Raw genomic sequence first — 12,571 nt, 5'->3', positions numbered from 1 at the left:
GACATGAGCTTAAACAACTGGTCTCAGAGTGGGGTGTCTCTACAGTCTTAGCCATGAAGAGAGGTGATTATTCCTCCCAATAATTTAGTTTCCCATAAGGAAATTATCACACACAGAGAGGCGTGCACCTTCCTCTCTTCTGTTGACATGCACTGCTAGAAAGATTTATTTCAGTAATAAGGTCTTTGCATTGAAACTTAACTAAAATGAGGGGGCAAGTTTATTAATTATATATTTTACACTTCATGAAAGAAAATATTTAACAGAAGTAATTGCAGGCATCAGCCTTGATGGCATTTTCAGTAATGAACGGTTTGTGTGTCCCTTTGTTGGACTAAACAGCTACAGAGACAAATCCTGCCTTTTGCTAAGCCCCTCTTATCTCTTTTCATTTGCAGATGAAATGTTCTCCTGTTCAGTGTATACGGAAGAGATTGGAGCTGAGCTGCTGTCTCCGTAACAGTTAAAACTACAGTGAAATTGGAATTCTTTTGTTCATATTTCATTGTCTGCTTTGAGGAAAACAGTGATCATGAGATCAAACATCAGCCTCAAGGTGAGTACAGATACCACCCACACCAGCTCTACCAACACACTGCAATCTATATCTGGTTCTCTCCATTCTTGTCTATCCCTTGCAGCTCTGCTGTAGGCATGAAAGCCTTGTTCTGCAGGACTCAGGTATTTCATCCCTCAAGCTGCTTCTGAGCAGCCTCTTCCATTTCTGCTGAAATACCATGTGGGAACACCTGTCATTCGCCTCAGCTTGCATTCAAACCTGGTCATGGATATACATTAGTTTTCCATGTAGTGACTCGACAGGCTGTTGGAGCATGTGCCCCTTTGGTATCTGATACCAAGGGTGGCTTGTGTGCCCTGACATTTGTAGAGTGGGAAAGTTTATTTTGCAGTATCACTGGTAATTTTTCTGTGCTCCTAAGACCTTTCAGTAGGTTGGTACATTCTACCTCATGTAGGTGTCCATCTCTCATTATCTTCCGGCTACCTGAGGTACACTCAGAGCCTGTGACACACAGTTGAGTGATTTTTATTCCCTCCACTTGAGGGAAGTATCTTACAACATTTTAAACTGGTCCACTTTGATTGACTGATGCCACCTATTTCTGAAATGCAGCCAACAAGGTAAGGGAACATTGAGGAAAGTTAACAGCATCGAGATCAATTCAAGACAGGAAGTAAAACCGAAAAAAAGTTGGGTAAAACATTGTAAACAGAAAACCCCAGCATGCCCACTAAACACAGAGCCATCCTGTGACAGTGTGACATTCCTTCCTGCTTTCTTTTTTTTTCTTTCTTTAAAAACTGTTGGTGCAGTTGGTGGGTTCTCCCCATGGGTTTCACTGCAAATGAACTGTGACAGGTGAGGTCATTAGCTCTAATGGCTATGCACATCTCAAGGCAACAGTCCTTCATACACAAGAGGTTGCTGGGAACTTTTCAAGGAGGTGTTTATCTAATGGCATGCCACAGGGATCAGGGTTAGGTCCAATATTCTTTAGTGTCTTCATTAATGAGCTGAAAGAGGGGGTAAACAGCATGTTAATGACATCTAGGATGAAATGAAGAGAGAACAATGCAAAGGACCAGGGGAGGTCACTGGTGCCAGCCCGTCAGAACTGAGTAGGGCTGGGCTGTATCTGCCATGGGCTTTGGTCTGGCTTCACATTGGCCTGATTTGTGAGTAAAATGCAGCTCCGTGGGGCTCAGCCTGGGCAACCAGAGCAGTGGGTTGGGTGCTTGTAAAGACATCAGTTAAGCTGTGGTGTTGGCTGCTTTTTGAAATGCATGAGTAGCGGAACCAGCAAGTCTGGGTGGAGGTTTGCAGGCATGGAGGGAAGCAGAGCCTGTGTGCGTTGCATGTCTCTCTCACGTGTCTGCACTTGCATGTGCATGCCTTCCAATACTTTCCAGAGAGATTTTAATCTGAAGAGCTCTGACAGCCTTTCAGGCATCAATCACACAAACGCAGCAATAACCCTGCAAGGTCAGGAAGTGTTATCAGATGGAGGAGAAGTCTGTGTCTCTGTGCTGTTCCTCAGGGGAACAATTTGCACCCGAACAAGGAGAGATGAACAGAACGCTGGAGTCCCCTGCACATTCACCACAATCAGAGCTTTCCTGATTTCTGGAGCCAGGGATGGGATCCAGGTCTCCTGAACCCCTGTTCTCTGCCTTGACCACTAGAAACACTTCCTCCCCACAGAAACCTCACCATGAAACCACCCACAGGAGAACGGCTTTGTTGTTTGGCAGGGAGAGCACAGGCTCTGCTCTACCCAATCCGCAGGCACATTTTTGGGTTTGCGTGTTTACTAAAATCTTGGCTTTGCTGGTCTAGAGAGAATAAAAGTCAATTGTTTACCAGCCAGGGATCGGCGTCTCCCTGCCTGTACGTGTAAATATCTCTGTACAGCCATACCAGGCCATAGGGAATGTTTGTGGTGCAGCAGCCTGCTTGTATTAGAAGCCTTGTCTCTCTTCTGTGGTAAACACGTTTCTTGTTACCTGTTCTCACTGAAGCTTTTCTGGCTTCTCCTATCCTTTGCTTGGCCACTTCGGCCTCAGGGCCTTGTGATAGCTGGATTGATGAATTTATTTAATAATAAAACTTAAAGAACTGGTTGTTTTCTAGATTGCTCTATCCCAGGCAGTGGCTGTCTCTGAGGAGCCAGGTCGTGATGGGGTTAGTGGGGAGGGAAACAGGGCTGCACAGTGAATCTCAGCTCTGCCAGCCCCACTGTGCCTTCTGCCTCTCAGCCCTCTCCCAGGACCCCCCTTCCTCTGGCCCTGACAGGATAGTTTATGGTGCTGTGCAGGCTGTCCACACCCTGCCCAGTTCATCTCGCTCGGGACGTGGTAGTGACCATGTAAAAGGGAGTTCACAGCCCAGGGCTACAAACAGGACAGTATGACAGCAGAGGGAAGGTGACAGAAGACAGGGAGTGGGCCTTCCATCAGTTATTTCTCCCGTGCAGGTCCCTACCAGGTGTCACAGCGCATGCTTGCTGTCTCTCACCCACTCCATGGGCCCATGTTTGAGTGTGGCTGCTCAGCACACTGGGGGTCTCCCAGAACCCTGGTCTGGCTGTGCAGCTCCAGAGCCTCCCTGCATGGTGCTGCTGGTGTGTTCTGTCCCAGTGGGAGTCCAACGTGAGAGTCTCATGTTTGTGGGACTGGATGCTTGTTCTCCCAGCCAGCAGAGTCCCCCAGTACTGAGACTGTGCAAGGAGATCATGAAGGGAGAGAACCTAGCATCATGGGGAGGAGAGGCAGGCAGTGAGCAGGCAGCGAGCGGGCAGCAGAGGGAAGTGAGGGTGATTATGGGAGTGAGCTCTTGACTGGAGATATCAGAAAGGAAGATAGGAAGGAGGAAAGGACCTTACTGTGGCCAAGGTGAAGGGAAAGACTGGGTGAGGCTGGAGACCTTCAGTGGCCTTGCCCATCCTCTCTGAGGGACAATAGCACCCTCCCCATAGGGGTTAGCGTTTTCTGTTTATTCGCATGGCTGGGAAGCAACTGCACTTGTCTGGATAAGGAATTAGTAAGTGTTTTAAAACAAAGGTCAAGAGTTCTGTGCTCTGGATCCCAACCTGAGGCATCTGCTGCTCCTTTTAATTGGAAGGCAGTCAACTCCTGGTGGGTGTGGGGAAGGGTTCCCCCACCCCCAGCCTCACACACGGTACTGGCAGGTCTAATGGCCTGTTTTGCTGCTTTAGAAGACTTGATTTTATTCAGCTTCCTAAAATCTTGAGTTCTGTGATATCTGCATGACAGCACTGCTTTGCACGGAAGTCAGTCACCCTGGTTCGTCACTAATGCTTTCCTGTCTGCCAGTTTTACAGCTGGATAATGCAGCCCACTTCCCATTGCTCTCTGACCTTGGTTTTGCAGAGTGTTCAGGTGCATCTTAAAGACTCCATGTTTCAAGAGGCAGGAGTCTGTCACAGCTGCAGCTTTGTGCTTCGGGTGTTTCGTTTCCCTGAAGGTTTGCTCTTCCTTCAGGAGGAAGTCTGTATCCTCACACTTTTTCCTCCCATATCGTAGTGATAACTCCAAGATTGAGAATGAAGAAAACAGAGGCAATCAGGACCCAAAATAATTATCTTGATCATCTATAATCATCACACAGGGTCTAATAGCACATAAGCACTTCTAGCGGGCTGCTTTCAGGAACACAGAATGCAAGCAGTATTGTTAGAGGACTCACTGATTATTTAAAAAGATACTAGCCAGCTGCTGAACAGTGCAGTGGGGGGGTTCTCTGGACTGCAAGTGTGCCTGTTTATTACATATGTGGAAAACAAGGGTATATCCAGTGCTGAACCCTTCTCTGTTCAAGTGTTAATGGGTGTAGTTTCCAGAGACAGGCTGTGGAAATTACAACTCAGCCCCTTTCTGACTGATCCTGGGGATCTGGAAGGTATAGTTGGGAAGAGCCCATAGCTGCTTGAACCCCTCTCCATGGAAGGGATTATTCCAAGGGAACTCTCTGATGTTTCCCATTGTGTCTCTCGGCTCCTCCCTACTTTCCTGCCAGTCCTGAAATACATAACCCTGAACAAGGACTTCAGGTCTGAGTTCCCTGCTGGCAGGACTGTTCTCCACCACACTGAGGGTGCGGGGCTAGAAAGCTCCAAGCAAATTCGAGTGACCTCCATTCAGAAGAGGTCCCTGAAAACATTTGCCATTAACAAAATCCAACATTCTTCAACCCATATCCTTGCAGCTTAGTCCTCCTTCTCCTCATGCTGCACTGTCAGGGAGAGCCAAGCTTGGCAGCAAGGGAGAAAGGGCCAAGGAAAGTCTTGGCCAAAATGAGTACAGTCAACTGCTGCATTTAGCCATCTGGTGGAAAGTCTTCATAACAGTCTGCTTGGAAGTAAAAGGTCTTAAAGCTGAGAGCACAAGAAGAGTTAAAGCCAGATTTCTATGTGTAGTGGAATTAATTGGAATCCCAACAAAAGCCTATGGCACCTCATCTTCAGCAAAACATCTGAGATGTTACACATTTACTTACTCTGATGTTCTGGGTTATAAAGGGGCTTTCTGAAACCCTTGTTTTCCATTATGATCTCCAGATGAGGATGTAAAATCCCTCCTTACAGGATGCCAGTCCTGAGGTGTCTCTGTGAGCGAAGGAGGGATATTTCTCATCCTCTCCGTATTTGTCAGTGGGAACTGGTGTTTCTCCCATAGACACCACCCACTGCCAAGAACTGTGCTTTAGCAAGGCTCTTATGAACTACTTTCAGACCTGGAAGGGTTATTTTCGAGCCAGACATTGATGTAAGTGCTTTTTTACTAAAATTCAAATGCAAATCAATCAGAATTTCACTCTAGCACTTCAGTTTTCCTTTAGATTTTTTCCAGGGGCACCCTCTCCTGGCTTATTGGCAAGACTGTGGGAATGTGGTCGAGACAGGAGCCGTCCTCCTATATCTAAAGGGCAACCAGCTTAGGGACTGAGCCAGGTACTCCTGTTGCATGGGTACGTTGTGCCAGTGAGCCGAGGAGAGCTGCGCTCCGTTGCATGCTGCATGCCTGGTCAGAAGAGCCCTGCTGTAAGCTATGCAATCGACTGCGCCTGTTGTTTCAGGGATGTATAGTCCTACAGCCAGAGGGTAATGTTGGGTCTCAGTTCAGGTCCCTGCTCAAAGCACAGCTGGTTTCGAAGTGAGGTCCAGTTGGTCAGGGCATCACCCAGTCAGCTTTCATCTGTCTTCAAGCACAGGGATTCTTCTGCCACTCTGCGTCCCTGTCCCTGGGTTTTCCTGGAGCTGAGTGCTCAGTAGCCGAGTGAGAAATCTTTTTCAAAGTCTTTGCCTTTTCTCTGCTTGCAAAGCACGTTTATCACTAGCTTAATACCTGCTGGGTTTCCCCTGTGCTCTTAAAGCTCCTCCAGCCTCTCCATGGACTTGCAAGTACAGGCAGGACATCGCAGTGTGTACCCAGGGTGGCTGTTCTGTTACTGGCAGAGAGGACTTGGGGCCAGCCTGGCCCGTCGGATCCCCTGGCCCAGGCGGTGGAAGGAAGAGGAGACTATGGGAGCCAAGCAGGGACTTCTGCTGTAGCTGCAGAGCCTGGAGCAGGACAGTGAAGGGAAGGAGACTAGAAAGCAGTGACCCCGGTTGGGTAGCAGAGTTACTTTGGTGGTGTGTTCGCCTATGTTTTACACTTGTGAGTAGAAGCAGAGTCATGTTCTGAAACAGATTTTGGGCTGGGGTCTCCTTGGCTTGGGGATGATAGCTGGCTCCTGTGGGTTACCCCTGCAGGGCTGAAGGCTGCTGCTGGCTGGAATGGGGAAGTTTTGGAGCAGTAGGGCAGAACCTCTGGGCCTTTATGCTTCAGCTCAACCAGTCTAGGAAGAGAGTGGGACCTGTATAGCAAGGGGGCTGAATGTCCCTCCCATGGTCCTTCAGAGGAAGAAATGGAGCAAAAGAGGAAGATGCTGAACCAGTGATGCAGCTGGGGAAGCTCCTGTGGCAGACTCTCAGCATGAGAGCTGCGAAACAAAGCTTTGTGGTATGGAACTGTACAAGCTAGAAGGAGGAGGCTTGCCCCATAGAGCTCCTTACCAAAGAGTGAAACTGGTGGAGGTGAACAGAGAAGAGTGAAGTGATTCTGACTGAGGTCTTGGTGCTGCACTGTCAAACTTGCTGTAGGAATCACAGTGAAAGAAGGTTTTGAAGAAGACAAGTAGGGAGCTTTGTGGGTGTTTTTCATTTCTAGAAGCATGAATAAAGAAAAGTGCGACAGTGCTTCCTTGAAAATCTGGTGGGTGGACTGGTGCTATGAGCTGATAGAAGATGGGGGCTGATGCCTTCATAATGAATGAGAGATGACAGATGGGGAAAGGCGAGGAAGGGCCTTCAGCACTAGTATAATCAACTTGCTTCTGAGAACATTGGGATGGGCTTTTTTCCTAATATGAAAGAGAAAAGAGAGGACATTTGACTGAGAGTAATGAAATACTGGGAATTGCAGAGATGAATCTGGTCGGTCCTCTGTTCCTGAGACACTTGAAGCAATGACCAGCTTCAAGAGCAGAGAGAGAGAATGGTCTCCCTGGTCTTAAGGAGGGTAGGCTGCATGGGGCTGGTCTACCTCTTCCTAGCTTCATCAGTGGCCCTGAGCTCTTGTTTTGGAAGAGAAGGTGAAGCACCAACCCCCTTTCAGACTGATAATGACTTCACACCCCCCTACTTTTTCCCCGCAAGCCTTTTCTCTTGCACACTAATGAGTCTGAGCCTACTTCATTGTGCTTCAGTAATTGTGCTTTTAATTATGCTCTGTGTCTTTGACCATCTGTTGTGCTCTTTTCAGAATCTGTTTCAGTTCTGATATCCCCTTTTGAGATGAAGGGACCACAAGTGCACGCAGTATCCAAGGTGTGGATGATTCATAGATTTTTCTGTTCTGTTCTTTTTTTTTCTTCCAAATGATTCATACCACTTGATCTGTTTCTTGATGGTTTCTGAGCATTAAGTTGACATTTTCATGGAACTGACAGCTTTATGTGGAAAAATGAGGGCCTACTGAGAGGAGTGAAAATGATGTCTCTTGGAGAGGAAAATCCTGATCCTTTCAAGATGAGATTGTTTGGACAAGGAATATCACAGGAATTTGAAAGGAGAGGTTACAATAGCTCCCAGTATGGAGGCCACCTGGGAGAGCGGCCAACATGAAGTTGATGGTGTCAGGAAGATGCTATAACTTGCCAATAGACATATAAGAGCAAGCATGGCAGACCTCTCTGAGCAAGGCGACAAGGGAGAGGAAAATCAAGCCAGGAGAGGGAGCTGGAAAGGCTCCAGCTTGAACAGAGGAGATGAAGAGAAGCAAAATGAAAGGTTAATGAGCCAGAGAACTTGTTAGGAAGTTGAGGCAACTGAAAGTTTGGGCAGAAGAGGTACAGCAACATCTGTGAGGGGGTCTCATTTAGGGGTTGCAATACAGTGGGCTGCGCAGAAGGAGCAGCAGCATCCCTGGTTGCTAAGTCAAGCTTTTGATCAGACTGTCTTGCTCACCCCGGCCTGGGAGTCCAAGAGGGAAGATTTGGTCTGTAGAACTTATTGGAGGGTAAGAGCAGTGAAGAAAGCATAGCATTTGGTGGATGAAAGGAACAGGCTTAATGCTGATATATTTGGTGTATAGGATAAACATAGTCAACACAGAGGGGTGAAGCCTGCAGGAACAGTGGCTAGAGCTGGAGGAAGACCAGGAGGTGATAACCTGCAAGCGGCCTGTTCGACTTTTTAGAATAAGGGAATAAAAAGGTCCAGGGAAATTGTTTATGTGATTCTGGCACCTTTTGGCTGTGTATGGGGCATCTTTTCCCTTCATAGGGAGAACTTAAGTCCAAGTGGCTCCCTCTTTGTATGTCAGCCCGTGCTCTAGCTCCTTTCTGCTGCCAGTGAGATACTGTGATAGCGCAGACTCTCGTACCTGGGAATACCTGGTTCTCAGCTAGGTGACTGCTTTGTCTGTGCTGTGACAGTGTGGGATGTGGGCAGAGTGGGTATTCATAATGTGGTGCCAGACGCTCAGTAAGAAAAGTCTTATTCCATCCCAAGCCACAAAGATCATCCCTTGACGTCTGGCAGCTGTTCCTTGTCTTCTAAGCATCTTTTAAGGATATCTCAGACGGCCTTGATGTGATTTCCTAATGCCCTTTTTGACCTTCCTCTTTTCCCTGGGCCTGACAACTTGGTGCTTAGATGTCACCTATTATCACTGCTCCCTACATGAGCAGTGAAAAGAACCATCTGACCACCTGATTTTTTGCTTGCTGTCTCTGTTCCAGCTCTTGGACATCTTTCATCTCCAGCTTCCTACTGCAGGAAGGAATTGTGGTATTTGGCCTCATGGTTACCAGCCCAGCAAAACTGTCTATTAGCCAGAAAGCAAGAATCACCCACAACTAAGGTAACCAAGTCTAATTCCCGTTGACAGGAGAAAATTTCCATTGCCCTCTGCTAGCCCTGTCTGAAAGGGAGAGCAGCTGCTGGGATGGAAGGATGGAATGACGTACAGAAGCTAAGTTACCTGGCCAAGATTACATGGGGTATGTGGCAAATCTAGGATTACCAGGAAGATTAACTGACATAACCGCACTGGTTAGTTACTCAAGCTAGTTACATCAGAGGTGATTTGGGAGCCCTAGCTGCTTCTTGGAGGGGTTTCAGACTAGATCCTAGCTGAGCCCCTGGCCAGATGCCTGTGCCCTGCTCAATCCCAACCCCTTCCTGCCCTCTCCAAACAGGCCATCTTGACGCTTGGGTCATGGTTTAGTGGGGCTGTCTCATTTTCTAGGCAGAGGTATGAGTTGCCAGGTCCGAGGCTCCAGGAGTGCTGTCAGCTGTACAACGATGTGCAAGGCCTTTCTCTGTCTTCCTTCTCCTCTTGCTGTTTTCTTATGCATGGAGGATGGTGAACATAAATAGCTCACCAAATTACTTAAGGGGCTCTCTGTCTTATTCCTGTATTCTGCAGACAGGTTCCTCTCCAATATAATCCTGTACCTGCAGGGTTAGGTGCCAAGCATCATTCATGTGAGAGGACTGTAAATGAGGTTCCTTCAAAAACTACTTCTATTTTGCTTAAGGCCATAATGGGGAAACTACTGTGTTTCCATTAAATCCCCTTTGTATCAATCTATAGAGCTTGGCTGTGGGCAAGAGGTGCTGGGATCCCGATAGGCCACTAATTAATTACCAACCCCACATTCTTTATTGGCAATGCAGGGGCCTTCCGGCACCGCCTCTTGATAGTTAATTAGGGTGAAAGCCAAGGAGAGGCTCTGTTTCAGTGGCCATCAGTTAACTTTCCCTCTGGCTTTATTCCTTGCAGACACGTCTTGGCATTGTGAGGGGAAGCCAAGACTGAACATATGGCTTATTGTAGAGCTCTGACCTTCCCAGAGTGGGGCAGAGCCAAGGGGCTGGAATTTCCATCAAGTACCACTCAAAAGCCCTCCTGATGCCATGGAAAGCCTCTGTGTCATTTCTGGAAAAATAAACCCAAGGGCAAAGTCCCAGCAGCTGTTGTTCTCTCATGTTCTTCCTTACTATACAACATGGACAGCTAAGGAACTTTTGACGGTGCAGTAGAAGACCGCCTATGAAATCTTTGCGGGGCTCAGTGCTCCAAGGTGGTGAACAGCAGCATAGTTCCACGGATGCTCTCTGACAGGGGCCTGCTGGCCGTGGGTGCCCCTTGCATGGCTCTGTGAATCCAGGGGACTGCAAGATGGTGGATTGGGATACCTGAGGGCACGCTTCTGCAAGCCACACACGCAGCCAGTTGGGATCTCACCTGTCATCAAACAGAACAGCATGTCTGGGGTGAGGCATGGTTGTTCAGAAACTGTCCAGTCGTGCTGGCTGTGCAAGCTGTGGCTGGCTGGCCTGGGAGGGAACTTGGATAAGCAAAATGTAACTGCTCACAGCGGATTGCCCGGATCTGGGTAGGAAAAACCTTCATTTGAAGAGGGTTTCCTGTCTTCTCCCAGGGAGTCCCCCGCTGCTGAGTTTGCTTTGTGCTGTGGCCTGGTGTCTGGGATTTGCTTTTCTCAAGACCTTAAAACCCATTCCACTCCCCAGCTCCTCATGGAGTGCAGCCGGTCTCCAGCAATGTGGCTGTTTGCTCCTTCTCTGGACTCTGCGTTGCAGAGAAAAAATTTCTACTTTATTTCCTTTTGCTCTGCAACGACCTAATTAGTTAACTTTCTGTTGCAGCCTCTTCCTACAGCACTTGCCAAAGAGCTCATCAAAGCCTGCCTGCCCTGGCGCCGGGGGAGGCGGATTATTAGCCTCTCAGTGTTCAAGGTTAGAGGAGATGTTTCCTCCTGTTGTGGGCTAGCAACTCTTCCAGAGAAATCTTTAGCCTCTCCATTCAAGATCAAAACTGTAGGCAGCTGGAGGGCATTAGAGTAACGCTCATTCAAAGGCAGCACTTTGCTCCCTTTAAGTGACTGTCAGCCCTGCCTCTGATGTGCTGAAGGCAAACTGACTTCACCCTGCTGCCCCACACCTTGGGCCAGAGCAGAGAGCAGCCTGGCTGGGAAGTGGCTGTGGTCACTGGTGACATGTGGCCTTGGCTTGGGAACCCCGGGGCACCCACATTCCTCATGCCCTCCCCAGCAGGGGGCTGGTGGGACCTTTGCTGGGTCACCTCTGCCTGTGCCTGCCTGCACAAGGGGCAGCTCACAGCTCTTCCAGAGGGTGTGCTTATGCCTAGTGTCGTGCAAGAGTCACCCTTGGCTTTAGGGAGGATAAGTGTCGAAAGGAAAAAGGCTTTGGCAGCTGAGGTCGTTTTGTACTTTGGAAGACTCCACCTCATGGAAAGCGTTGGTGTAGTGAGCTGAGACGTGCGGGAGTGCTGGAGGCTGAACATGTGCTGTGGGGCTCCATAACTCCGCTGATATTGTTTCTTTTGCCTTTACCCCAGGATTCTGCTGCTGTGCAGGTGTTTGAGAGGTGATAATAGGGAGTGTTTCCACAGAGTGGACTTTACAAAAGATTCCTCCAGGCTGCACTGGAATATCACACACTTAATTCTTGGCATAGCTGGACCCATTCAATTTTGGGATGACTGCAGCTGTGTCTGGTCTCTCTCCTACCTTGGAAAAATAAGGCTCATAAATAGCCATACTCCTCTTGTGGCAGGGAGACTGATGCACATACTGGGTGCCAAAGACTAATGTAGACAAAATATATCACTGCTGGCTGTATTTCCCAAATATATGGTGTCCTGGAGATGTGGTAGTGTGCTGAGCTGGCCCTCCAGCTCAATACTCTCTCAATACGTGAGAGAGTGGGAGAGCCTGGTTAAATACCCATGTCCTGCACTCAGATTTCATGTGCGCGTGCCTGCACGGTGTGCGGAGAACAGTGGCTTTGCCAGTGTCCTGAGCTGCACGGAGCCCTGCAGCAACAGCAACACAGCATCTAGAAATGAGTGTTGGGGGCCCCAAGCACAGCCTGCCTTCCCAGGAGGGACTGGATGAGGGCAACGTGGTGCTGAGCTGCGTATGGGACTGGGACCAGCAAGGGTGTCTAAACCCGCTTGGCTACCCGGTGACTCAGCTCCAGGAGATCATGATTCTGTGATTCTATCATTGTGTGTAAGGAAGGCAAGGACAGGATTTGCAGTGATGACTAAGGAGAGGGAACTAGAAATCAAGCAGGAGGTGTTGGAAGGGTGCTAGGAGTTGCTGTCAAAGTCGAGGGAGCTGGATCTGACTGGTGCTGGACAAGAGATCGGAGGAGATGACTAGGGCAGAAGGCAGGTGGTTAGAGTCATCCCAGCCCTTCCTTACTCGAGCAGCTCTGCCCACCGCCACTTACTCCCCCAGCAACACTGCCCTGGGACCTACAGGGCTGCCCCCTACCAAGCGGCTGCTGAGGTACTGCTGGAGCCCCTCGGCTGGGGAGCAGGGTGCCACTCCCCCCCGCACCACCTGCACTCGCAGGGCTGTGCGTATCCGTCGTTCCGTGGCTGCTGGTGCTCCTCGCTAACAGCTGGTAAATCCATTTGCTCAGCAGGTGTG

The 12,571-nt window shown here is 48.9% G+C and overlaps 1 protein-coding gene across 1 annotated transcript in view; it reads left to right on the top strand.

Moving 5' to 3' along the window:
- The first annotated feature begins 23 nt into the window (after positions 1–23).
- The window catches only part of LOC308067039 (uncharacterized protein), a 62,141-nt gene continuing 49,593 nt past the window's right edge, over positions 24–12,571 (top strand). Inside the window, exon 1 of the mRNA XM_080395203.1 lies at positions 24–12,571. This exon is cut by the window's right edge and continues 31,550 nt beyond it. The gene's annotated coding sequence lies outside the window, so the exon portion shown is untranslated.

Source organism: Falco punctatus (assembly GCF_963210335.1).
Source record: "Falco punctatus genome assembly, chromosome: 7".
NCBI lineage: Eukaryota > Metazoa > Chordata > Aves > Falconiformes > Falconidae > Falco > Falco punctatus.
Note: the sequence above shows the minus strand (reverse complement) of the source record. Positions and strands in the feature narration are given on the sequence as shown.